Source organism: Scyliorhinus canicula, chromosome 15 (assembly GCF_902713615.1).
Source record: "Scyliorhinus canicula chromosome 15, sScyCan1.1, whole genome shotgun sequence".
Taxonomy (NCBI): Eukaryota; Metazoa; Chordata; class Chondrichthyes; order Carcharhiniformes; family Scyliorhinidae; genus Scyliorhinus; species Scyliorhinus canicula.
In genome coordinates this window covers 35,972,828-35,998,897 of record NC_052160.1, presented here as the reverse complement: position 1 = coordinate 35,998,897, position 26,070 = coordinate 35,972,828, and the positions used below count along the sequence as shown (strand labels likewise).

The 26,070-nt window shown below is 46.4% G+C and overlaps 1 protein-coding gene and 1 long non-coding RNA gene across 10 annotated transcripts in view; one reads left to right on the top strand and one right to left on the bottom strand.

Moving 5' to 3' along the window:
• rbfox1 (RNA binding fox-1 homolog 1) overlaps positions 1 to 26,070 on the top strand; it is a 2,164,526-nt gene that overhangs the window by 611,574 nt on the left and 1,526,882 nt on the right. The gene's annotated exons all lie outside the window — the stretch shown is intronic.
• The window catches only part of LOC119979073, a 71,851-nt gene continuing 57,876 nt past the window's right edge, over positions 12,096 to 26,070 (bottom strand). The window contains exon 3 of the long non-coding RNA XR_005463634.1: positions 12,096 to 12,141. This is a non-coding gene — a long non-coding RNA (uncharacterized LOC119979073). The remainder of the gene's footprint in view (positions 12,142 to 26,070) is intronic.

Here is a 26,070-nt window from a genome sequence, read left to right as displayed (position 1 = left end):
AGCGTCAACAACACTCAGGAAGCTCGACACCATCCAGGACAAACAGCTCGCTTGATTGCTACCCCTTCCACAAACATTAAATCCCTCCACCACTGACGAACTATGGCAGTCATGTGTACCATCTGCAAGATGCACTGCAGTAACATGCCAAGGTCATTTGACAGCACCTTCCAAATTCAGGACCACTCCCATCTAGAAGGACACGAGCAGCAGATACCTGGGAATCCCACCGCCTGGAGTTTCTCCTCCAAGTCACTCACCGTCCTGACTTAGAAATATATCGCCGTTCCTTCACTGTCGCTGGGTCTAAATCCTTGAACTCCTCCCTAACAGCACAGTGGGTGTACCTATACCTCAGGGACTGCCACGGTTCAAGAAGGGAGCTCACCACTACCTTCTGAAGGGCATCTAGTGGTGAGCAATAAATGCTGGTCTAACCAGCAACACCCACGTCCCGTAAATTAATTTAAAAAAATCCCTTGCCCCATGGACCAAGTGAAACAGGACATGATTGTGACTAACTTTACATGCATAGCAGACTCCCTCAATGGGTAAGGCGGCATAAACTGCAATTAAATTGCTCTGCATGCTACCCATCACCACACTGGCATCTTCCTCAACAGAAATGATCTACAATTCCCCAACTTCCAGCTTGTTTGCAACCATAAGCAATGCGCCATGCAATCTGGTAAAAGGCCATGAATCCTGAGGCAGTCACCTTGTCCCAACTCTATTCCAACTGGAGCAGCAGGTCAAATGCTAATTACTTGCCGATAAGAACATCCCATCCAGAGATGGTCAATGATACCTTTCAGGAACTTGGCTCAGATGCAGAGTGTGACCTAATTCCATATTACTCCCTTTTACCCCACATCCCTTAATAACTTAGGTTAACAAAAGTCAATTAATCTCAGATTTAAAATTGACCGAGCTTCCACGGCATTTTGGGAAGAGATCTCCGAGCTTGATCATCTTTTGCAAGTAGAATTGTTTTCTGTTTCCCTGCTGAAAATTCTGGATTTAATTTTTAGACTATGACCCAAATTCTACTCTACCCAACCAGCAGAAATAGTTAATTTCTAAAACCCCAACTGTTTTGTTTCCCTGAGCATCTTGAAAATCTCAATCAAATCACTCCTTAATCCTCTAAATTCCAGGTAATACAGCCCTAGTTTGTCTTCTCCACCTTGTAAATTAGTCCATGAAGCTTGAGTATCATTCTGATGAATCGAAGTTGCATTCTCTCTCAGGCCAATTTATCCTTCCAAGGTGTGGTGAACAATACTTCAGGTGTGACCTGACTAGGGATTTGTATGAAGGATATATCAAACTGGAATAATTCAAATATTAGAAAAAAATTCAAGAGCCGGAAGGTAAATTATTATAAACTTCAAAATTATATCATTGGCCTGATGCTCATATCACTATTGCAAAGGTTATGCATTTCTTAAAGGATCCTTCAGTTGATGACTTTTATGGTGGAATTCATCCACATGCTTTGTATTTGAATATTACCCAGGTGCGGTGAAATTTAGCATTCATAATGGCAATGTTTTGTGTCCAATCATTTCATTATCAGTTGTAGTGACATTGTGATTCCAAATAGTGTTGTATTATTTCTTCTTGGTGTCTTAAAATGCCCCATTGTTTTTCTTTGCCCGTGATATTTGGATACCTACTCTCACTTACTTGCCTTTCCTTCAGTAGATTGGATAATACTACTGAGGCGTTTCTCCTTGATGTACTAATGTACTAATAAAAATATTTACTTTGAAGCTTATTCATCAGGAACAATAATGAGTACAATAATCTAAAAGAAAAGCTTACTTTTCGGCATGGTAGCACAGTGGTTAGCACTGTTGCTTCACAGCGGCAGGATCCCAGGTTCGATTCCCGGCTTGGGTCACTGTCTGTGCAGAGTCGGCAAGTTCTCCCCGTGTCTGTCTGAGTTTCCTCCGGGTGCTCCTGTTTCCTCCCCACAAGTCCGGAAAGATGCCTTATTAGGTGAATTGGACATTGTGAATTCTCCCTCTGTGTACCTGAACAGGCACCGGAATGTGGCCACAAGGGGCTTTTCACAGTAACTTTATTGCAGTGTTAATGTAAGCCTACTTGTGACAATAAAGAATATTATTATTATTTATTACTTTGCAATGAGGCGAAGTGCGATTTTACCCAGGTTACTGGTTCAAGATCAATGTTAAAAGTTTCAGGTTCTGAGCTTTACTTTTGTTGCTACTGATGACAGTTATTGATAAATGCAATCACGTTTAGCACATGAATGTAAAGTAGTGAATTGAATATGTAGTTATTGTAACATATTTAAAATAGGCTTTGCAGTAATGTGCATTATCACATAATAATAATTCTTGCTGGGTCAAGCAAGTGATGAAGTGATGAATATGGCTCTAAAACGATTGTAGAACTGTTTGGATCTCAAAATAGAAGCTAGCCACGTGACTTTTGGAAACCTGTGTTTTAGAAGCGTAATCCTATCCACAGTGGCATTTTATCACCCAGATTCGATGACCGAATGGCCAAACACTTACATTCAGACTGCGAGCATGACAGTCAGCACGCCAGCCACCTCTCATTTGAATGTTCCACTTTGTCCTCACGCTGACCTCTCTGCCCTTGGCCTTTTGCACTGTTTTAATGGAGCACAACGCATGCTCGTGAACGGGACCTCTGCACTCAACGTTGTGTTCAACAACTTCAGGCCGTAATCCCGGCTACCATTTTGTTTCCTTTGCTATTCATGTTTGGCTTTTATTCTTTCTTTTGCGTTCAGCCAGAAGAACACTTGCTCTCGACACATCTTTTGCTTCTTTATTGCTTTTTCTGCACCATCACTACTCCCTTTGACCCCACACAATTAATCTCTTCTGTTATTTATTCTCATCTGTCTTCCACCCTACCCCCTGGACAATCCTTTCTTGTGTTTTTTCCGCACTATCTGTTTCCTTTATGCCAACTCTTGAAAGGTCAGTGACCTTAATTCTAGCCCGGACTTTCGCTCCCAGGTCAGATAGTCGGGTGAATTCCTGACTCCACCAGTAGCTGCCCGAACTTTGGATTTTAAATACAGAGAGGGGTGCAGGTTAGATGAAAAGTCAAAACTGGCCATCCTGGAAGAGCCAAGGAGGCTGCCAGGTGAGGTGACGGGTTGGGTGGAGAGCCTGTCTCTGGGATCTAGCCCTGTTTCCAAAATTTAAATAGAAAGAATATAGTATCCATCCAGCCCTCACCGCACCCACACACTCCGAATGTCCTACCCATGACATCCCATCACCCCATAACCCCCCATTCCCGCCATGGAAATTCATGGCCGTCTATCCACCCACCGTGGCTCCTCATATACACCATCCCAAATTATACCACACTTCCATGACCTCATACCGGCTGTGCCAACCTATGCCCATTCATCAACTGCCAAGTCCATTTATATCCCCTCTGCCAACCAAGTGCCAAATTATGTTCTGCGCCCACTGTCATGCAACCTTCTGACTGAGAAGTGAGATTGGGTGAGGTGAAGAGGTATTATTTTGATGAAAGTTTGAAAACAGGCTCCACGTGGGTTTTCTTATTTGTTCATGGGATGTGGGCATCGCGAGCTGAGATCAGCATTTATTACCCGTCCTTAACTGTCTTCGAGAGGATATTTAAAAGTTAACCACTTTTCTTCCACATTTACAGCACCTGCAATGAGAGAGAAGGACCAGTGTTACCTTGGGGAGTGATGGGAGAGCAGAGAGAGAAAAGTGTGTGAAAATATCTTCAACTGGTCATGCAGAATGTATAGATGTCAGATGTGAAAAACAAACGTATACAACATCTCCTCCAGCGTTGACGGTTGACACAGTCTTGAGTCTAATCATACCCATGGTGGTCAGCTCATTTCCTACAAGCAAGGAGAGGATGTTGTCACAGACTGAATTTATATCTTCTTACTTCCCATGATCAGTGCATTTTGTATTTGAGGATGTGTGTTTTTTTATCCTAGCTCACTCGACTTACCACACTATCACCCACGCAGAAGATTGGGTAGAACCTAGGGAAAATGATAACTTTTTTGCATGAGGCCTGTAGTTTCTTATATGAGTTGATCCTTTGCATGAAATGAAGGTCTGGTAAAACAGAGGATTCTCAATAAGCTGCAGAGCCCTTTTTAGTTGACTTTCTGGGAGGTTTGTCCTCAGGTGAATTCGAAGTTTGAACAGGTTGGGGAAAGTTTTTTGCTCACTTTCAAGGTCTAGCTGTTGAACAGTTTAGCTGTTTGGTTGACTTGCAGGAGGTTTGCTGGCTCTTTGATGGATTTCTACCTCTGAGCAACTTCTTACTGGAAGTAGGGAAGAAGTGTTGGCAATTCTGGACAAGGTGAAAATAGATAAGTCCCCGGGGCCTGATGGGATTTATCCTAGGATTCTCTGGGAAGCCAGGGAAGAGATTGCTGAGCCTTTGGCTTTGATTTTTAGGTCATCATTGGCTACAGGAATAGTGCCAGAGGACTGGAGGATAGCAAATGTGGTCCCTTTGTTCAAGAAGGGGAGTAGAGATAACCCCGGTAACTATAGACCGGTGAGCCTAACGTCTGTGGTAGGTAAAGTCTTGGAGAGGATTATAAAAGATACGATTTATAATCATCTAGATAGGAATAATATGATTAGGGATAGTCAGCATGGTTTTGTGAAGGGTAGGTCATGCCTCACAAACCTTATTGAGTTCTTTGAGAAGGTGACTGAACAGGTGGACGAGGGTAGAGCAGTTGATGTGGTGTATATGGATTTCAGTAAAGCGTTTGATAAGGTTCCCCACGGTCGGCTATTGCAGAAAATACGGAGGCTGGGGATTGAGGGTGATTTAGAGATGTGGATCAGAAATTGGCTAGTTGAAAGAAGACAGATAGTGGTGGTTGATGGCAAGTGTTCAGAATGGAGTTCAGTTACGAGTGGCGTACCACAAGGATCTGTTCTGGGGCCGTTGCTGTTTGTCATTTTTATAAGGTTGGGTGAGTAAATTTGCAGACGACACTAAAGTCGGTGGAGTTGTAGACAGTGTGGAAGGATGTTGCAGGTTACAGAGGGACATAGATAAGCTGCAGAGCTGGGCTGAGAGGTGGCAAATGGAGGTGAATGTAGAGAAGTGTGAGGTGATTCACTTTGGAAAGAATAACAGGAATGCGGAATATTTGGCTAATGGTAAAATTCTTAGCAGTGTGGATGAGCAGAGGGATCTCGGTGTCCATGTACATAGATCCCTGAAAGTTGCCACCCAGGTTGATAGGGTTGTGAAGAAGGCCTATGGTGTGTTGGCCTTTATTGGTAGAGGGATTGAGTTCCTGAGCCATGAGGTCATGTTGCAGCTGTACAAAACTCTGGTACGGCCGCATTTGGAGTATTGCGTACAGTTCTGGTCGCCTCATTATAGGAAGGACGTGGAAGCTTTGGAACGGGTGCAGAGGAGATTTACCAGGATGTTGCCTGGTATGGAGGGAAAATCTTATGAGGAAAGGCTGATGGACTTGAGGTTGTTCTCGTTAGAGAGAAGAAGGTTAAGAGGTGACTTAATAGAGGCATACAAAATGATCAGAGGGTTAGATAGGGTGGACAGTGAGAGCCTTCTCCCGCGGATGGAGGTGGCTATCACGAGGGGACATAGCCTTAAATTGAGGGGTAATAGATATAGGACAGACGTCAGAGGTAGGTTTTTTACGCAAAGAGTGGTGAGGCCGTGGAATGCCCTACCTGCAACAGTAGTGAACTCGCCAACATTGAGGGCATTTAAAAGTTTATTGGATAAGCATATGGATGATAATGGCATAGTGTAGGTTAGATGGCCTTTAGTTTTTTGACTTCCCATGTCGGTGCAACATCGTGGGCCGAAGGGCCTGTACTGCGCTGTATCGTTCTATGTTCTATGTAATGCCACCTTATATCCCTTACGCACCCCAATTCATACTCCCATGCCCCAGATCCTTGTAGTACTTTATAGCCCTTATACCAAGTTAGTGCCAACTCATGCTAAACCATTCTGACACCCACCACTCTTTGCACTTATCCCTCCATTCCAATGCACCTAGTATCCTTTGCCAGTTCTTTGACATTCTGACAGTTCTTTGATAGCTTGACAGTTCCAACGAGCTAATGCCCCTTTTACAAATAATCATGTTTACTTTAACAATCCCAAAAGGTGCATCTCCTCTCCCAAAGGGGGACTTACCTTCCAAATGTTCTCCCAAGACGATATGCAAAGGGATATCTAACCTTTCCAAAAGGTTGACCAAATGAATCCACCAAGTTAAACCCAGCTCTTAACTGAAAACTCTGGGTTTCCCACTCCTGAGCTATCAAAATATCACTTCTCTGGAGGCAGCTGGTGATTTAAATGGCCTCTATATACCGCGCATGCATGAACCCTGGCCTGACTCCAGTCCCGTCCTTGCAAAAATAGGATGTGCCATGCTGGGGAGGGACTTAGTATTTCTGGGCTCATTCACCAATTTTACTCTGCCATGGTGAAAATCTGGACCTATGTGTTCAAATTTTTAAAAGTATTCACTGGAAGCCCATAATATACTGGAACCTGACCGTGTGCAGGTGGTCACCTCCTCCAAAACTAATCTGCCGTCAGAAATTCTGTGCAACCTTATCCTGCAAGAAAAGTGGGAGTGTGTTATTGAAAATCGCGTGGTATGTTTAGACCATGTACCTGCTGTGCTAGAAGAGCTGATAGTCAGCGAGTCAGATGTGATCTGTGGGTAAATGTGGGTAACTCTGTAAGGATGTGACTGTGATGAGCAGGAAATACCGTGGTGCTTTGTGCAAAATAATGCACCCGATGGTGTCCAAGTGAAATGAAGTAAGGAGGGACAGGTGTGAGCAGAGAGTCGCAGAAAATAGTCATATCTTGACAACTCCAGTGAGGCTTTTCCTGCTGTTCCCATCATGCAATGAGTGCTAAATACTTGGCATGGTTTTATCAATTGTTGCCTAAAAGTTCCCTGCCTTGGAAAGAAGTTCCCAGCTGGGAAGACAATGTCCCTCCACATGCCCACTGCCAGCACTATTGAAGAAGCTCTATGTTTGTTGCAGACATTGTAGATTTTATTGTTCATAGTATCCCTGCAGTATAGAAGGAGGCCATTTGGTCCATTGAGTCCGCACCGACCCTCCAAAGGAGTACTCTACCTAGGTCCATTCTACCGCACACCGCGCCCTACACACAGAACCCCATAACCTAACCTGCACACCCCTTTAGTTGCACTGAAATAAACTGAACCCGGCGACCATGAAAATGCTCCTGCTATAGAGTTTAGAGGTTGGCTTCAAGTAATGGGAGCAACTGGTGTCTGAGGTGGACAATGACTGATGGCAGCACAGTCACGTCGACTGTGAATGACACTGCTACAGGAAACATTTTAAGGCTGAGATCATTTTTCCAATGCACAAAATATGTTGGCTTAAAATCTCTCTACCTTTCAGCTTTCCAACCTGCCAATTTCCATTTGTCCTTGAAGACTTTCTGAGAGATGGCTTTATTCTATTAAATGCAATGTTGGAACCCACAGCCGCGCTGATCAAGTGTTTAGAATGCTTACCACATTGGCTGCTGTTAACTATCAATCGATAAGTAATGAAAGTGTTTCACTTCTAGAGCTTTCAATTACTGTTGTTTTTCTCAAAAGTCTTTTGCAGTGTTGAGTCCTGCTGGACGCAGCAGAATATATTCAACACACAAAGTAAAATTACGGTTTTTAAATTTATGAAGCTGAAGTGGTTTATAATTGTTTTTATAATTGTTACACAATTGCTGAAATGTACGTGTAGATGAGAGTTTTTGGTGGAGCTGAGATGACAGATTGGGAAGAAGAGTATTGGCATTGTCTGCGAGTGACAAAGGCCTGGAGCAGAGCTTCAGCATGTGAGTGGTTGAGGCAGGAGTGGGGATGGGACATGATCGGGGAGGGCAATCTTTGGGAATCATGTATATCATGAGATGCAGACAGGTAGTGATTGACACACAGGATAACCAATGAACACACATGGCACAGAACAACCAATCACCAGACAGGACACCACCACTATAAAGCCCACAGGGCATTAAGGCTCTCCCTCTCTCACAAGGCACGGCTCGGGAGATAGTCACAGTGCACAGGCCAATGAACATCATCACCATGTGATAGAGAGCTAGTCTGGTCAAGCCAGTAGGAGGTTATCAGTTAGGGTAATAGAGTGTCAACCTACAGCAGATTATGTGCAGCAATCAACAGGTTCAATAAAACAGTGTTGGACCATCTCCTGTGTCGGAAGTCTGTTTCTTGTTTTACTGCATCCAGTTGCAGTCGATGTTAGACCAACACAGATAACACATCACCTGTGTCTTCAGAAATTGACTGAAGGTAGGTGGGTGCACATTGGGGAGCCAGTCAAAGCTGCCCCAGGGCAACACCCTGGCCCCATAAGACAGACAGAGGGTCAAAGGAGGGACTGGACACTTGGCAAGGTGGCTACCTTGGCACTGCACAGGTGGCAGCAAGTGTGGGCATAGACCCCAGGCTTTGATTGCGGTCAACAGCCCCTGGCATCACAGGGACTAAAGAGCAAGGAACAGTGTGTCAAGGGTAACTGGAAGGCACCTAACCAGAAGGAAGGCTCCAGCTGGCAATTGGGACATTGACAATCAGGTTCTGAGCCCCACGGCGATGGAGAGCGAAGCCCTCTGCAGGAAGCAAGAACACAGGGCATCAGGGAGGGGAAAGAAGGGCATGAAGGTAATGGCGGCCGCACATCCACTACGGGATTGAGTACTGAAGACGGAGATAGCTGGAGGTGACCGAGAATCAGTGCCGCAGGAGGCTGCAGCTCTCCAGGCAGATGGTCACAGAGCACTGCCCTGATTGCTGAAATATTCACAACTGGCAGCACAGCTTACCATGCCCTGCCAGTGACTGTCAAAGCCGCTGCGGCTTTGAACTTCATCACTTCTTCTTCCTTCCAAAGATCAGCTGTGGACATTAGTGGAATTTTAAAGACGGCTGCACATCACTGCAGCTCGCAGCTCTTATGATCTTACTGGAGGCCAGTAGCATTTTTATTACCTTTCTTTGGAAATCCAAAAAAAAACACATGTATTTACAAAAATAATGAAGCCACAAGGGTTACAGTTTAAAATAAAATAACCTGACTGCACAAAAATCAAAGATTGTGCAAATTTAGAACAACATTTATTTTAAATAGGCAGTTAAAGTCAAAATAAAAAGTCCAGGTGGTCCGGTTTCCTCTCACAAGTCCTGAAACATGTGCTTGTTAGGTGAATTGGACATTCTGAATTCTCCCTCTGTGTACCTGAACAGGCGCCGGAATGTGGTGACTAGGGGCTTTTCACAGTAACTTCATTGCAGTGTTAATGTAAGCCTACTTGTGACACTAACAATGATGATTATTATTATTAAGCACAATGAATCCAGTTACTTATAATCGAAACCAAACTTCTTAACTCACATTTCCTTCCACACACATTTTACTAACAGCACTCCCTAAAAAGATTCAAGTCGGATACTTATCAGAACATGAAAAATTAGCCACTTGCTCAGAATATTGTTTCAAAGGTTTGGAGAAGGTTTGAATTTTTTTTTTTTTCTTACTTCTGGTAAGGTTGTCCTTTCAAATCTCTTCCAATCATCCCACAGTTGTAGACCCCCAATCCAGCACAGGTGCTGGCATCTTAAGCGTAGCCACCTCTGGTCAAAACTCCCAAAATAAAATCAAAATACTGCAGAGGCCGGAAATTAGAAACAAAAACAGAAAATACTGAAAAACGCAGCAGATCCAGCAGCACCTGTGGAGAGAGTAATGTGGGGGCGTGGGCTTGTGTAGATTTTCCCCTCCCGTTTTTATGGGGTGGGATCAGTGACAGGGGTGGAAAATCCCATGGACGTCTGAAACGTTTTACGACATCAGTATTTCCCATTGCGATTGTCTCCGCGAGCCACCAACGACATAATAAATACCCCAATGTTGAGCATTGGGATCTCCATGTGAAAAATTCGAAAGTCATTATCAGGCCTTTATGCCTGATAGTCCCACACTTTAAATTACCCATTCACATTTTGATGTGAGTCACAGAAGGTCCCCCATGTCATGCACCTGGTGAGCAAAATACGCTGAAGGTGCATAGGCGAGACCAGTCCCAGCGGGAAGAGGGTCATGACCAGGCACTACCATGGCTCTGCCCCCTGGCACTGCCCAGACACTGCCCCCTGGTACTGCCTGGGCACTTCCCACAGGAACTGCGACGCCCCCCCCTCCCCATTTCAGGATACTCCCCTTTCCGACCCACCCTCTTTCAGGCCCCACTTCAGCCCCTCACTCAATTCCCCTCCCTTTCATGACCATACCTCCTTTCGGACCCCATCACTTGGCAATGCCCATTGGCACCATGGCAGCACTCAGTGGCACCCTGGCAAAGCCAACATGGAAGTGCCCAGGTTAGCACTGCTAGGGTGCCAGGTAGGGGGGTGGTACTGTCCTGCCCTATCCCTGACCACCTGGGGGCTCCAATGGTCTCTCATTTCCTGGCATGTTCATCGTGCGAACGGGCTCTCTTGCTATTTTCCAGCAATACGGGATGTGTACCAGGCACAACGCAGATGGGGAGTCACCCCCTTGATAGTTGCCTGATGTGACTTTGTAATAATTTCGATGGAGTGAATGAGTTTCAGTTGCTTGATCCGAATATTTTAGCTTACCCACCTCACCCCCACCCATTTCTGCACAAGGAGAACAGTTATCATCAAGGCCTTGGTGTCAGTGAGGATAAGAGTAATGTGTTCAATAATTTAAAGAAAGTCAGATATTGCATGACTATTATACAAGGGGAAAAATTCCAAGTGAGTAATAAAATCACAATCAAGTGGATTTAATTAACCAAAGATTTACCGTGCATGATGTCATTTCACTAACATACTCTCCACTGTCTGGAAATATATGCAGATGGAGTCAACTAATTGGTCCTGAGATGATTATACAGAATTCACATGGATCTTGAAATGATGCTGTTGGATTTTAATGCACTACTGTTTAACACAAGTCAGAGAATCCTGACAACACAGAAAGATGCTATTTGGCTGTAAAATCCATGCCGGCTCTCTGTAGGGCAAGGCAATCAGTTTAATTCCTCCATTCTATTCCTGTAGCCCGATAAGTTTAGTTTCCCTCCTGTGACCATCCAATTTCCTACTGAAATCACTTATTGTCTGCTCCCAACGCCTCATCAAAAGTGGGTTCCCACTCTTTACCACTCACGGTGTAGAGAACATTTTGCTCACATTTCTCCCCCTTCCCCCACCGTATCTCTTGCCCAACATTTGAAATCTATGATGATGGGCGGAGGGTCAGACCTTGCTCCTCCTTCTCCGTTTTCAGAAGCAGTGACCCATTCCTCTCAGAATCATGGTGAACCCATAGGTTTTCTTCAAAATTGTTCCATCAGTGGACGATCGCAATCAAGTGTCTGCTATGAACAAATTCCCCTGCCTATTCTTTAGCAGCAAGAGAGAAACGGAATCTTACATACTGCCTATTTGTTAAAAGAGAAAGTAACTGGAGTGGGATTACCTTCGGTCGAAATAAATGAAACGCAATCAGCAATTGAACCTCTGATGTTTTATACATCAATCTTATCCTTGTGCATACTCCACTGTTCTGTCAGCTCTGACATTGTTTGCACCTTTATCTGAACCTATTTGGAAAGTCCATTGTTGCACATCCGGATAAAGAATGTTAATTAACCTTCAGAATTATTTTCTGCAATTCAATTCACACGGTTTTGATGTTGCCATAATTAATCTTTCTAAAACGTTTCACTCCATTGGTGAACCATCCATGTTCTTGTTCACGGTGGTTTGGAGGGTACCCCATTTTTCTATGGACAGAAGCATTAAAATGTACAATGTAATAGCCCAGATCTTCCGATTGGGAATCTTGCTTCCCACCCTGACCATGCAAAGATACCCACTTACCTTCCTCTGATTCTTCTGGGCAGTCTTCCGGTGGAGGGTCCTTCTATACTGACTCCACGTGATAAATGTGGGAGTCATCAGCAGAGGGGATCCGCACAGAAGCCTGTTTGCAACCCTGTATTCTGGTAAGGAAAGAGTTTCATATGTCCCAAATCTTTTTTGAAAAGCTTTGGGGTGATAGTAAATGGATAAGGTGATTGGAGTGGGTGCATTTTATAAGTGGGTAAAGGGGGTAGGTTGGGTTAGATAAGGGAAAGGGAGTAGGCTAGGTGAGGTGGGAGGACACCAGCTGGATAGATTGGGTGAGGTCATGTTAGAGGGAGTCATGGGGTTGGGGAAACCAGGTGGTGAGTTGGGTCAGAAAAGATTGGGGTAGTTTTGGGGATTGGGATGTTGATTATGTTCCCAGAAGGTTGGAGGAGTCGGGTCAGGTCAGGCCAGGGGGAAGTCGGGGCATTGGATGGGGTGTTGAGGGATTGGGGGAGTATTTGGTGAAGTCGAGGGGGGGAGTTGGGGATTTCAGTGTCAGTGATTGGGCATGCCAGTTATATAGTTACCCAGGAGTTAGACTAGGATTTTTCTGATTAACGTTTCTTGGATAACGATCCAGATAAGTGAGCTGGAACTGTCCAAAGTCTCCGACTCTAGCTCAGATTTGGAGATCTTTTTGGAGGAGCAGGGGAGTTGCCCATCAGAAGTTCAGGTTTCCTGGGAATTCCAATGGAGTCATTGCATTGGGACTTCCAAAGGTCATGCAGCACATCTTGTAGAGTACGTCTGTGACTATTCAGAGTCCAGAAGATCTGCACCATTATTTTGCTGTTATAGTGCATCTGTATGTTAATTTGTATTAAAGCCCAAGCTCCATCAATTAACTGTCAGAAACAAAACAACAGGAAACATTTGCTCTTCATTTTGTACACTTAATAAAACATGGAAATTAGCATACATGATCAAGTATGACAGCTGTGTGACCACATGCCTTAAACCTCGATATAATGTACAACATTTCTATTAAAGGTACATGTGTTCACTGGTGAGCATAAAACAATGTGATAATTGCATGGTGAAACAAATTAAATACATTTAAATTATATAATTGTTTTTCATTCTTAACTACGTGCAATTTTTGGTGTTTTGGTGCAAATGCAGAATCTGAACTCAGTAGATCATATTTCAAGGCCTACCTCACTGCGCACACCTGTTAATTCATTCTTCCATAACCCAATGGGCGGGATTCTCTATGTGTTGACGCCGAAGAAGATTTTGTGGACTTTCACGACAGCAAAAGTGGCGCTGAACCAGGATTGATTCAGCAACTTTGGAGGGGCTAGCACCGGCGCCACATGGAACACAATCGATTGCAATAAAAACGGTGCAGGATTCGCCGGGTCCGTGATTGACACTTGGGAGGCTGACAAGCTGCAGCTGCACATACACACGACAATCCCAAACACACTTATCCCAGCCAACAAGATACACTGGTCATGCTGGAGTGCACCCATACAGCTGACGGGTTGGCTGGAGCCAGAGGGCACCTCGGGGGGAGGCCTGGGGGAGGACACCGATACGACCCGTGGCCCTAAGTCCACAGTGGGCTGTCAACGCCATACGCAGCTGCATGGCTGCCTTTCCGGCTGCGGCAATGGTGTGCCGTGTCCGTCCGCCCCGACCCCGCAGCCCACATCCTGGCCACCTCCCACTATTCCCTCTGGCCCTGACAGAAGCCCCCCGGTCTGCGGCACAACTGTCAGCAAACTATGGTGATATTGGGCACTTTCAGTACCCCCCTCTCTCCCTCAAAAGCCACAGCACCGGTTTCACGATTTTTTGAAGCACAAGTGAATGCAATTTCAGCATCAGCCAATTGAGAAACCCGCCCAATACATTCACCATTTAACACTACGAATGAAAATTAACCATCTTTATCAAAAAGGGAAGTTAATAACCAATCATGCCAGTCTCTCATTTTTCAAAGGATTTTTATGTTTTAAAGTTTTAAATACGGACATAAATGCCAACATGGAAGCCATATTGCCCTTGTCTTCAAAGAGGGCATCTATTCTCTCATAGATTGATGAACCATCGATTGAACGCGAGACGAGTTGCTGTACAAAAGTTAGGCTTTAATAGCTAGATGTTAGACCTGCGGTCGACTACAGTAAATGGACGACCGCCGGGCGTACTGGGTATTTATACCTCGCCCTGGAGGCGGGGTTAACTCAGCCTCTCGACCAATCGGGGAGCCGTCACATGACTGGTCTCAACCAATCGGTCGAGAGGCACATGACCGACCAGGGCCAATGGTAAGCCGGTTTTCTGCACCAATGGCAGGCAGCTATGTTAATCATACCACCACATAGATTAACATTGATAATTTGTTCACATTTTCCCCAGGCAGCTTGCAATTTAAGTCAAAAGGAAAAGGCCGGAATTTTCCTGCCGTTCATGATCCCGCCTATGGTGCAGCCTCGTTGTGAGCTTCCCGGCGGCGAGGGGTGCATTCAATGGGAAGCCCTGTTGACAATAGTGGGATTCCAGAAGATTCCACCACCGGTCAATGGTGGACCACCTTCGTCGCCGCGAGACAGGCGGCACGTTGAGCAGACAATCCCGCCCAAAGACCTGGAATTTTCTAGCACCTTTCTTGACCTCGGGACATCCCAACGCACTTTACAACTAATGGACCTTTAGAACATAGAACATTACAGCGCAGTACAGGCCCTTCGGCCCTCGATGTTGCGCCGACCTGTGAAACCACTCTAAAGCCCATCTACACTATTCCCTTATCATCCATATGTTTATCCAATGACCATTTAAATGCCCTTAATGTTGGTGAGTCCACTACTGTTGCAGGCAGGGCATTCCACGTCCTTACTACTCTCTGAGTAAAGAACCTACCTCTGACATCTGTCCTATATCTATCTCCCTTCAATTTAAAGCTATGTCCCCTCGTGCTAGCCATCACCATCCGAGGAAAAAGGCTCTCACTGTCCACCCTATCTAATCCTCTGATCATCTTGTATGCCTCAATTAAGTCACCTCTTAACCTTCTTCTCTCTAACGAAAACAGTCTCAAGTTCCTCAGCCTTCCCTCATAAGATCTTCCCTCCATACCAGGCAACATCCTGGTAACTCTCCTCTGCACCCTTTCCAATTCTTCCACATCCTTCCTGTAATGCGGCGACCAGAATTGCATGCAATACTCCAAATGCGGCCGCACCAGAGTTTTGTACAGCAAAAGTGGTCGAAGTGACATCACACAGCAAGCTCCCTCAGACAGCAAATGTGAGAATGATCAGACCATCTATTCTTTCTCATGGCGTTGTTGAAAATAATTGACTGGGACGGCATGGACATGCCTCATCGAAAAGATATTTCTAAAAGTGCAGCGTTTCTTTGGTATTGTACTGGAGTGTTATCCTAGATTTTTATATTCAGATCCCCCAGAGGCAAGTGTGCTGCACACAGCTGACATACAATCAATTTTGTACTGCTTGTCTCAACAGCAATGGCCTTCACAATAGAAAGGACAAGGAGAAGGGAAGCTGATCATGGTCTGACAGCAGTCCTCAGGAGTACCAGATTCTGAAAAAGCATTTGACTTGCTGGTTGGTTACCAGTCACTTCTTAGTTTCATGTCTCTGTCCCAATGCAGCAGATGGGTCTGAAAATAAACATTAAATGATTAATTTGTATATTTATATGTAGATAAAGGGCCTAGTACCTGTTTCAGCAGTCACCAGGGATATCTGAAAGATTTCTGACCCCAGCCTCTCTTAGGGGCTGGATACAGAACCATAACATTTCTGCCTTTGGGCTTCATTTTGGAGAAACACCAAATGAGCAGAAGAAGCTCCAATTGCTCCAACAGGGTGTTCTCTCATCCCTAAGAATACAGCATCCCACTTTTCAGAGATGATTCCTGTCTATATGCATCCCTCCACCACCAATGCAAAGTGGCAGCAGTGTCTATCATCCAATAGGTACACTGGAGCAACTCACCAAGTCTCCTCAGCTAACACCATACAAACCCACAACTGCTACTGTCTAGAAGGTCAAGGCCAGCAGATATCTTGTAACACCACCACCTGTAAATTCCCCTCCCAAGCAGCGCCGGCCCTAGGGTTGCTGGCGCCCCGGGCAAGCTGAACTTCGGTGCCCTTGGGGGGGGGGGGGGGCGGGGGGGGGGGGGGGGGTGGGGGGGGGGGGGGGGGGGGGGGGCGAGAGGGGGCGGGGCCGAGAGGGGGGTGGGGCCGAGAGGGGGGGTGGGGCGGGGCCGAGAGGGGGGGGCGAGAGGGGGGGCGGGGCCAAGGGGGGGCGGACCCGGGGGGGGACCCGAGGGGGGGGCGGACCCGAGGGGGGAGGCGGACCCGAGGGGGGAGGCGGACCCGAGGGGGGGGGCGGGGCGGCGGGGGGCGGACCCGAGGCGGGGGGGGAGCGGTCCGAGCGGGGGGGCGGACCGAGGGGGCAGACCGGGGGGGGGGGGGGCGGACAGAGGGGGGGGCCGCCCTGGGGGAGTGCGGCCACCCTGAGGGAGTGCGGCCACCCTGGGGGAGTGCGGCCACCGCGCATGCGCTGGTTGGCACCGGCCCAACTGCACATGCGCGGGACCCGAGTCTCTGGCGCCCCCTAGCACATGGCGCCCCGGGCGACTGCCCGAGTTGTCGGTGCCTTGAGCCGGCCCTGCTCCCAAGCCATGCACCATCCTGACTTGGAAACATATCGCCTGTTCCTTCACTGTCAAAATACTGGAACTCCCTCCGTAACAGCACTTTGAGTACTTACACCACATGGACTGCAGTCATTAAATATGGCAACCCAAAGGTTAGTAGGTGTCAGCAATAAATGCTGAGCTAGCCAGCAATATCCACATCCCATGAATGAGTAAGAAAATCCAACTTGGGGTGGTCTAAGGGTAAACCAGGGGTCGCAGTGGCAGGATCGGACAGAGTCAGCATGGATTTATGAAAGAGTAATAATGCTTGACAAATCTGCTGGAATTTTTCAAGGATGTAAGTAGTAGGGTTGATGAGGATATGATTTATTTGGACTTTCAGAAGGTTTATGACAAAGTCCCGTGTGAGAGATTAGCGTGTAAAATTTAAACGCGTGGGATGAGGGATAGGATATTGAGATCTATAGAAAACTGGTTGGCAGACAGGCAACAAAGAATAGGAATTATGGGACTTTTTCAAATTGGCAGGCTGTGACTAGTGGGGTACCGCACGGATCGGTGCTAGGACCCCAGCTATTCACAATATATATTAATGATTTAAATGAGGGAACAAAGATAATATCTCCAAATTTGCAGATGTCACAAAGTTGGGTTGGAGGGTGAGCTGTGAGGAGGATGCAGAGATACTTCAGTGGGATTTGGACAAGTTGAGCGAGTGGGCAAATGAATGGCAGAGGCTGTATAATTTGGATTTAAAAAAATTAATTTACGGGATGTGGGTGTCGCGGTGAGGCCAGCATTTATTGTCCATCCCTAGTTGCCTTCAGAAGGTGGTAGTGAATTGTCGTCTGGAACTGCTGCAATACTTGAAGTGTAGGTACACCCACTATACTTTAGGGAGGGAGTTCCAGTATTTTGACAGTGACAGTGAAGTAAAGGCAATAGATTTCCAAGTCGGGGCGGTGAGTGACTTGAAAGGGAAGCTCCAGGTGGGGTTCCCAGGTATCTGCTGTCCTTGCCATTCTAGATGGCAATGGCCGTGGGTTTGGAAAGTGCTCCCTAAGGAACCTTGGCAGTGGTGGAGGGATTGAATGTTTGTGGAAGCGGGCTGCTTTGCCCTGGATGGTATTGAATATCGCGTGCATTGTTGGAGCTGCACTCATCCAGATAATTGGAGAATAATCTATTACACTCCTGACTTGTGCCGTGTAGATGGTGGCCAGGCTTTGGGGGTCAGGAGGTGAGTTACTCGCCATATGATTCCTAGTGTTTGATCTGCCCTGGTAGCCACAGTATTAATATGGCTAGTCAAGTTCAGTTTCTGATTAATGGTAACCCCAGGATGTTGATTGCGGGGGATTCAGCGATGATATTGCCATTGAATGTCAAAGGGCGATGATTAGATCCTCTCTTGTAGGAGATGGTCATTGCCTGGAACTTGTGTGGCACAAATATAACCTGCCACTTGTCAGCCCAAGTCTGGCTATTGTCCAGGTCTTGCTGCATTTAGACATGGACTGCTTCATTATCTGAGGAGTCACAAATTGTGTTGAACAGTTTGCAGTCATCTGTCACCATCCCCACTTCTGACCTTATGTTGGAAGGAAGGTCATTGATGAAGCAGCTGAAGATGTTTGGGCCGAGGACACTACCCTAAGGAACTGTTGCAGTGATGTCCTGGAACTGAGATGATTGACCTCCAACCACCACAACCATCTTCCTTTGTGCCAGGTATGACTCCAGCCAGCAAAGAATTTTCCCCCTGATTCCCTTTGACTCCAGTTTTGCTCGGGCTCCATATTCAGTTAAGTACTGCCTTGATGTCAAGGGCAGTCACTCTCACCTCACCTCTGGCATTTAGCTATTTTATCCATGTTTGAACCAAGGCTGTAATGAAGTCAGGAGCTGAGTGAGCCTGGTGGACCCGAAACGGAGCGTCTGTGAGAAGTTTATTGCTGAGTAAGTGCTGCTTGATAGCACTGTTCATGACTCCTTCCATCACTTTGCTGATGATGGAGCGTAGACTAATAGGACAGTAATTGGCCGGGTTGGATTTGTCCTGTTTCTGCAGTATCCAGTGCCTTCAGCCATTTATTGATATCACACAAAATTACTTGTATTGGCTTAAGACTGACATCTGTGATGCTGGACACCTCCGGAGGAGACCGAGATGGATCATCCACTCAGCACTTCTGGCTGAAGACTGTTGTGAATGTCTCAGCCTTGTCTTTTGCACAGATATGCTAAGCTCCTCCATTGACAATGGGGATATTTGTGGAGCCGCCTCCTCCAGCGAGTTGTTTACTCGTCCACCACCATTCACAGTTGGATGTGGCAGTTTGTGGAATCGCTTAGCTCTGTCTATAACTTGCTGCTTATGCTGTTTGGCACACAAAAATAATCCAGTGTTGTAGCTTCACGAGGCTGATACACTTCATTTTCAGGTACACCTGGTGTTGCTCCTGGCATGCAATCCTGCACTCTTCATTGAACCAGGGTTGATCCCCTGGCTTGGTGATAATGGTGGAATGGGGGACAGGCTAGGCATATTGTGGTTGAGTTCAATTTTTTATTTTATCTATTCTTCGGATGTGGCCGTCATGGCTGGGCCAGCATTTGTTGCCACCCCCTAAGTGCCCTTGAACTGAGTGGCTTGCAAGGTCATTTCCAAGGGGGCAGTTAAGAGTCAACTGCATCACTGTGTGGATCTGGTGTCACATGTAGGCCAGACCAGGTAAACAAAACAAAAAGACCAAAAAATAGTACAGCACAGGAACAGGCCCTTCGGCCCTCCAAGCCTGTGCCGACCATGCTGCCCGACTAAACTACAGTCTTCTACCCTTCCTGGGTCCGTATCCCTCTATTCCCATCCTATTCATGTATTTGTCAAGATGCCCCTTAAACGTCACTATCATCCCTGCTTCCACCACCTCCTCCGGCAGCGAGTTCCAGGCACCCACTACCCTCTGTGTCAAAAAACTTGCCTCGTACATCTACTCTAAACCTTGCCCCTCGCACCTCAAACCTATGTCCCCGAGTAATTGACCCCTCTACCCTGGGGAAAAGCCTCTGACTAGCCACTCTGTCTATGTCCCTCATAATTTTGTAGACCTCTATCAGGTTGCCCCTCAACCTCCGTCGTTCCAGTGAGAACAAACCGAGTTTATTCAACCGCTCCTCATAGCTAATGCCCTCCATACCAGGCAACATCCTGGTAAATCTCTTCACACCCTCTCTAAAGCCTCCACATCCTTCTGGTAGTGTGGCGACCAGAATTGAGCACTATACTCCAAGTGTGGCCGAACTAAGGGCAACAGGTTTATTGAACAAGATAGATTTTTACGACAATCGATAATGGTTTCATGGCCATATTTGACTTTTCATTTTGTTGAGTTTAAATTCCACTCCTGCTGTGGTGGGATTTGAACTGGATCCTCAGATCCTTACCCTGGGTCCCTGGATTACTAGTCCAGTGACAATATCACAAGGCCACTGCCTCTCCATGCGAGGTTATCCCCTTTGGTGGCAAAAATGGGAAGGCAGGCATCTGAATGACCATAAATTAGGAGAGGGGAATGTGCAACGAGATCTGGGTGTCCTCATACACCAGTCACTGAAGGTGCAGCAGGCTGTAAAGAAGGCAAATAGTACCTGGTCTTCATTGTGAGAGGATTTGGGTACTGGAGCAGGGATGTCTTGCTGCAATTATACAGGGCCTTGGTGAGGCCCACACCTGGAATATTGCGTGCAGTTTTGTTCTCCTTATCTGAGGAAGGATATTCTTGCAATACAGTGAGTGCAGAGAGGGTTTACCAGACTGAATCCTGGGATGGAGGGACTGACATATAAGAGATTGAATGGGTTAGGAGTGTGTTCGCTGGAGTCCAGATGTGTATGGGGGGGGGGGGGGGGATCTCACAGAAACCTCTAAAATTCTAACAGGACCAGACAGGGTAGATGCAAGAAGGATGTTTCCTATGGTGGGGGGTGTCCAGAACCAGAGGTCAGTCTGAGAATACGAGGTTGACTATTCAGGTCAGAGAAGAGGAGCAGTTTCTTTACCCAGAGAGTGGTCGGCCCAGGGAATTTGTTGCCACAGGAAGTAGTTGAGGCCAAAACCTTGTGGGCGGGACTCTTCGTCCAGCAACATCGGAATCACAAATCTCGATTGGGCAGAGAATTGGGTGTTAGCCGAAAATCGAGGTCGGGGCCCAGCCGAACGGCATGTTCTTGCGCTTCGATAGTGACATGAATGCGCTCCACACTTGACCCGGTAGTCTCCGGCCTTGCGGATGCTCTGCCGCGTGACGCTCGCGCAGTTCACTTGTGGTATTTAAAAATGTGAATCGGGCGCTGTGCTTGCTGAGGGAGCGGGAGCAGGTAAGCCAACTTTCCAAAGGCGCAACCGTGGGCTGCCAGTTTAGTGCTGGTTGGGTGGAGGTTATCACTGGGAACCCTTTGAAGATAGCATGGGAGAGTTCCTGAACTGCAGGGGTTAAGATTATTGTGTTTAGCATCATATTTGCATGGTTGAGATCTGTAGTTACCAGACAGCCTCTTCACATGTCTGATACTCAACAAAAGGGAAGATTGAAACTTGGTGCAGATGGAAGTGAATGGCTCTTATAACCATTCCATTATATCAAGATGGCTTCCCCATCCAAAATAGATTGAGTGATCCTCAGAGTTGTTAACCCACATCACAGCATGGAAATCAACATAAACACTGCCACTTATTTGGTAAGGGACTTGAACCTGTGAAAAGGCACATGGATGAAGCCATCTTTTTCCTGATCATCTTAACTTGTTCATCGGAGCAGGCATAGAATCATAGAAAAGTTACAGCACAGAATGAGGCCATTTGTCCCATTATGTGCATGCTAGCCCAAGGACACCCAGGCACCTTTTTTAATTCCACTTTCCTGCACCCGGTCCATAGCCCTGTAGCTTAGAGCACTTAAAATGCAGATCCAGGCACTTTTTAAAAGAGTTTAGGGTATCTGCCTCCACCATCATATCGGGCAGCGAATTACAGACTCCGACTACCCTCTGTGTAAAAACATTCTTCCTCATGTCCCCTCTATACCTTCTGCCCCTTATCTTGAATCTATGTCTCCTGGTTCTAGAATTCTTGACCAAGGGAAACAATTTTATTCTGCCCACCCTATCTCTTCCCCTCGTAATTACACCTCAATTAAATCATCCCTCAGCCTTCTTTGTTCCAAGGAAAATAACCCCAACGTATCCAATCTTTCCTTGTAACTATAAGTTTCTAGCCCTGGCAACACTCTTGTAAACCTCTACAGAGCAATATCGCCCTTCCCGTAATGTGGTGACCAGAACTGCAAAACAATACTCCAATGGTGGCCTCACCAGTGTTATATACAATTCCTACATTATATCCTTACTTTTATAGTCTATACGTCTGCCAATGAAGGAGGGAATTCCATATGCTTTCTTTACAAATTTATCTACTTGAACTGCTGCCTAAGGAACCTACGTACTTTTGCACCAAGTCTCTCATTTCATCTACCCCTCTTATTTTTTTATTTTTTTTTTTATAAATTTAGATTACCCAATTATTTTTTCCAATTTTAGGGGCAATTTAGTGTGGCCAATCCACCTACTCTGCACATTTTAGGGTTGTGGGGGCGAAACCCACGCAGACACGGGGAGAATGTGCAAACTCCACGCGGACAGTGACCCAGAGCCGGGATCGAACCTGGGACCTCAGCGCCGTGAGGCGGTTGTGCTAACCACTAGGCCACCGTGCTGCCCAATCTACCCCTCTTATTATATTCCCATTTATTGTGTGCTCCCTATAACTCTTTGACCTCCCGAAATACATAGCTTTACACTTCCATCTTCCACTTTATCGCTCACTCCACCAATTCATCTATATTGTTTTGCAGTCTTTGAGTCGTCTGCAAATTTTCCAATCATGCTCCCCACATTCACGCCAAATCATTAATATATAAATCGAGCCCTGTGGAACACAACTTGAAACAACTTTCAAATTGCAAGGGCAGCCATTGACCATTACCCTTTGTTTTCTGTTACTAAGCCAACTTTTTATCCTGTTTGCCACATTGCCCTGTATCCCGTGGGTTTTCATTTACTTGACCAATCTGCCATGTGGAACTTTGTCAAACACCTTGCTAAAATCCATGTACACCACATCCACTGCACTACCTTCATCAACCCTTCTTGTCACTCCCTCAAATAATTCAATCAATTGTGTGAGGCAAGACCTTCCTTTAACAACTCCATGTTGACTATCCCTGACTAGTCCATGTCTTTCTATGTGGCAGTTAATCCTTCCTCTCAGGATTGATTCAATTAATTTGCCCACCGCTGACATAAGAGTAACTGGCCTATAATTGTTTGGCATTTCCTTCAATCCATTTTTAAACAATGGTACCACATTTTCATTTCTCTAAACCTCTGGTACCTCTCCTGTACCTAGTGGGGATTGGAAAATCATCCTCAGAGCATCTGCTATCTCCTCCCTGACCTCCTTCAGTAGCCTTGGAAACAATCCATCTGGCCCTGGTGACTTATCAACTTTCAAGGCTTCCAGTCCTTCGAGTACTTCCTCTCTCTTTATGATTATCCCATCTAATATCTCACAGTTTTCCTCCTGCATTACATATATTTGCATCATACATTTTCTTTGTAAACATTAATTAGAAATCCTTCCCACAGCCTCTGCATCTACACACAGGTTCCCTTCTTCATCTCTGATAGGTCCCACCTTTTCCTTAACTAACCTTTTATTATGAATAAATTGGTAAAATGTCTTTAGGTTCCTATAACATTACTTGCTAACCATTTTTCATGCCCTCTCTTTGATTTCCTTCTTTCCTTATTGACTTTATCCCTGCACTTTCTGTACTTGTCTTGGCTAGCTGCAGTGCTTAGTTCTTTATGCCTATTGTACACTTTCATTTTCTGTTTGATTTCCCCCTGTATTCCTTTGGACAACCAGGGGGAGGGGTCTCGATTTGGCAGCAGCTCTCTTACATTTGGTCCACTTTGTACATTTAGGATCTTTGCTTTTAGTGCTTCCCACTGGCATTCCATAGATTTATCCTCCAGCAACGCTGGCCTGTCCACTTCAGTCAAGTCCTTTTGCATTTCAACAAAATTTGCCTTCCCCCAGTTCAAAAAGTTTACTCCTGCTTTATTTCTGTCCTTTTCCATGGTAACACTGAATCTAACTGAATTGTGAGCCCTATCTGCGATCACTATCACTATCCCCAATATGGTTAAGGATAGTGAGACACCAGGAATTCCCGAAGATGAGGACTGGCTTTCCCAGAGGAGAGTTTTATGCAGATTCAACAGAGTCTGGTTCACGTTCTCCATCTGCACATTTCTCTGGTAATGGGAGACTGGAAATCATAAACCAGAGGCTCAGACACCGGCAATCTGTAAAAGCGCAAGTACCTAATCTTTGTGTATGTTACTGTGTGTATGTGAGAACATGTCTCTGGGTGTTGCATTAATTCAGTGTAAGTGTGTGAGAATAAATTACCTTCTTTATTTTAAACCCACAAAATCTTGCAGCTGAATTATTTAACTGGACCATCCTGAAATAAAGAGATGTGTGAATTCCCACGATGGCCGTGGATGTTTATATTTAATTAGGTATTTGTGGTTGCTCGATACATACACTGGAGACTTCCAGGCATTTTAGATAAAGGAAAGATTAGAGGAATTGGGCTTGTTTTCCTTAGAGCAGAGAAGATTAAGAGGTGACCTTATTGAGGTGGTCAAAATTCTGAATAATTTTGACAGGGTAAATAAGGATATTCAATTTACACGAGTTGATAAGTCAGTGACTATAGAGGTCACAATTTCAAGATGGTCAGCTAGAGAGATAGGAGTGAGATGAGGAGAAACTTCCTTACTCAGAGATTTGTTGGGATTTGGAATGTGTTGCCTGGGAGAGTGTTTCAACAGAGAGCTGGATATATATTTAAAAGTGAGTAATTTAGAGAGCCACGAAGATAGGGCTGAGGAATAGCTAGATCCTCATTCAGGAGCCTTTGCAGACACATTGGGCTGAATGTGCTGTATGTCTATGACTCTATGATTTATTGATGAAAGGCCAGGGCCGGGATTCTCCGATCCCGCACCGGGTCGGAGAATCACTTTGGGGGGGGCGGGGGGGGGGGGGGGGGGGGGGGGGGCGAGAATCGCGCCATGCCGCTCCGACGCTGGGCTGCCGAATATCCGCCGACTGGAGAATCAGCGGCAATTGCGCCCGTTCGGTCTTTGCCACGCCAGTCGGGTGCTGTTGAAAGCGGTCCCCGCGGCGATTCTCCATGCTCGACGGGTCAAGTACCCGTCAAGTTCCGCCGAGTCCTGCCATCGTGAGTTAAGTATGGTCCCACCCAACAGGACATCAGAGTGCTGGCTGCGGGGGCCATCTTGGGTGGGGGGGGAGCAGCGGGGAGCTGCAGGGGTGATCCGACCGTCGCCGGGCCCACGATTGGGGCCTACCGATCGATGGGCGGGCTAATTCCGGTGGGGGGAGGGGCTATGTTCCTCCGCGCCGGGCCCCTGTTGGGCTCCGCCATATTGCCCGGGAGTCGGCGTGGAGACGGCATGCACGGACCCGTGCCAGCCGTGTTATGCCGGCTTTCGAGCGCACAGCACTCCGGCAGCATACTAGTCCCCGAAGAAAGGGTGAATGCCTGGGCCTGGAGGCCCCTTGATGCTGGCGTCGCTCATGTCGGTTTTGACGCTGGCATCAACACTTGGCCGGGATTTCGGAGAATCCCGGCCCAGGTCTTTACACTTCAGTCCCTGGTCCACACTGCCCAGGGTCCTGCTCCAAGACCCCATGCAAATTCCTCATTGGCCAGGGTTTCCGCGCTCCTGTGTGATTGGCCCCGAGCCATTACCATGGTCTGTGAAGCTCACAGACATGGTCTGTGAAGGGACTATGTCCTTCCACCTTAAGTCCCTTAACCCACTATCCCAAAACTGTGCACAAAAGTTACAATGGTTAACAAGGACAACCAAGAAAAGAGAGTCCATCAAAAAGTCAATTGGCCTGGAGACCTCCGGGTGCTCCTGGACCTCCGTAGCCCTGTCACAAGCTTGACACTCATTTGGGCGATCGAACGGTCCACAGTCAGTACCATATCAGGAGGGCCCATTTTGATGACAGGTAAGCTAAACTCACTGACCTCGACAGGAACAGCAGGTTGAACAGAAATGAGAGTCCCTGCCTCCCAGTGTTGGGAGCCATTTATAGGAGTATTCATGATGCTCGCTGGACTTGTCGACTGTACGTTGGGGATCACAATCACCACCCCTCAACTCCCCAGGTGGCCGATGTGCTCTTTAAAAAATTTTTAAA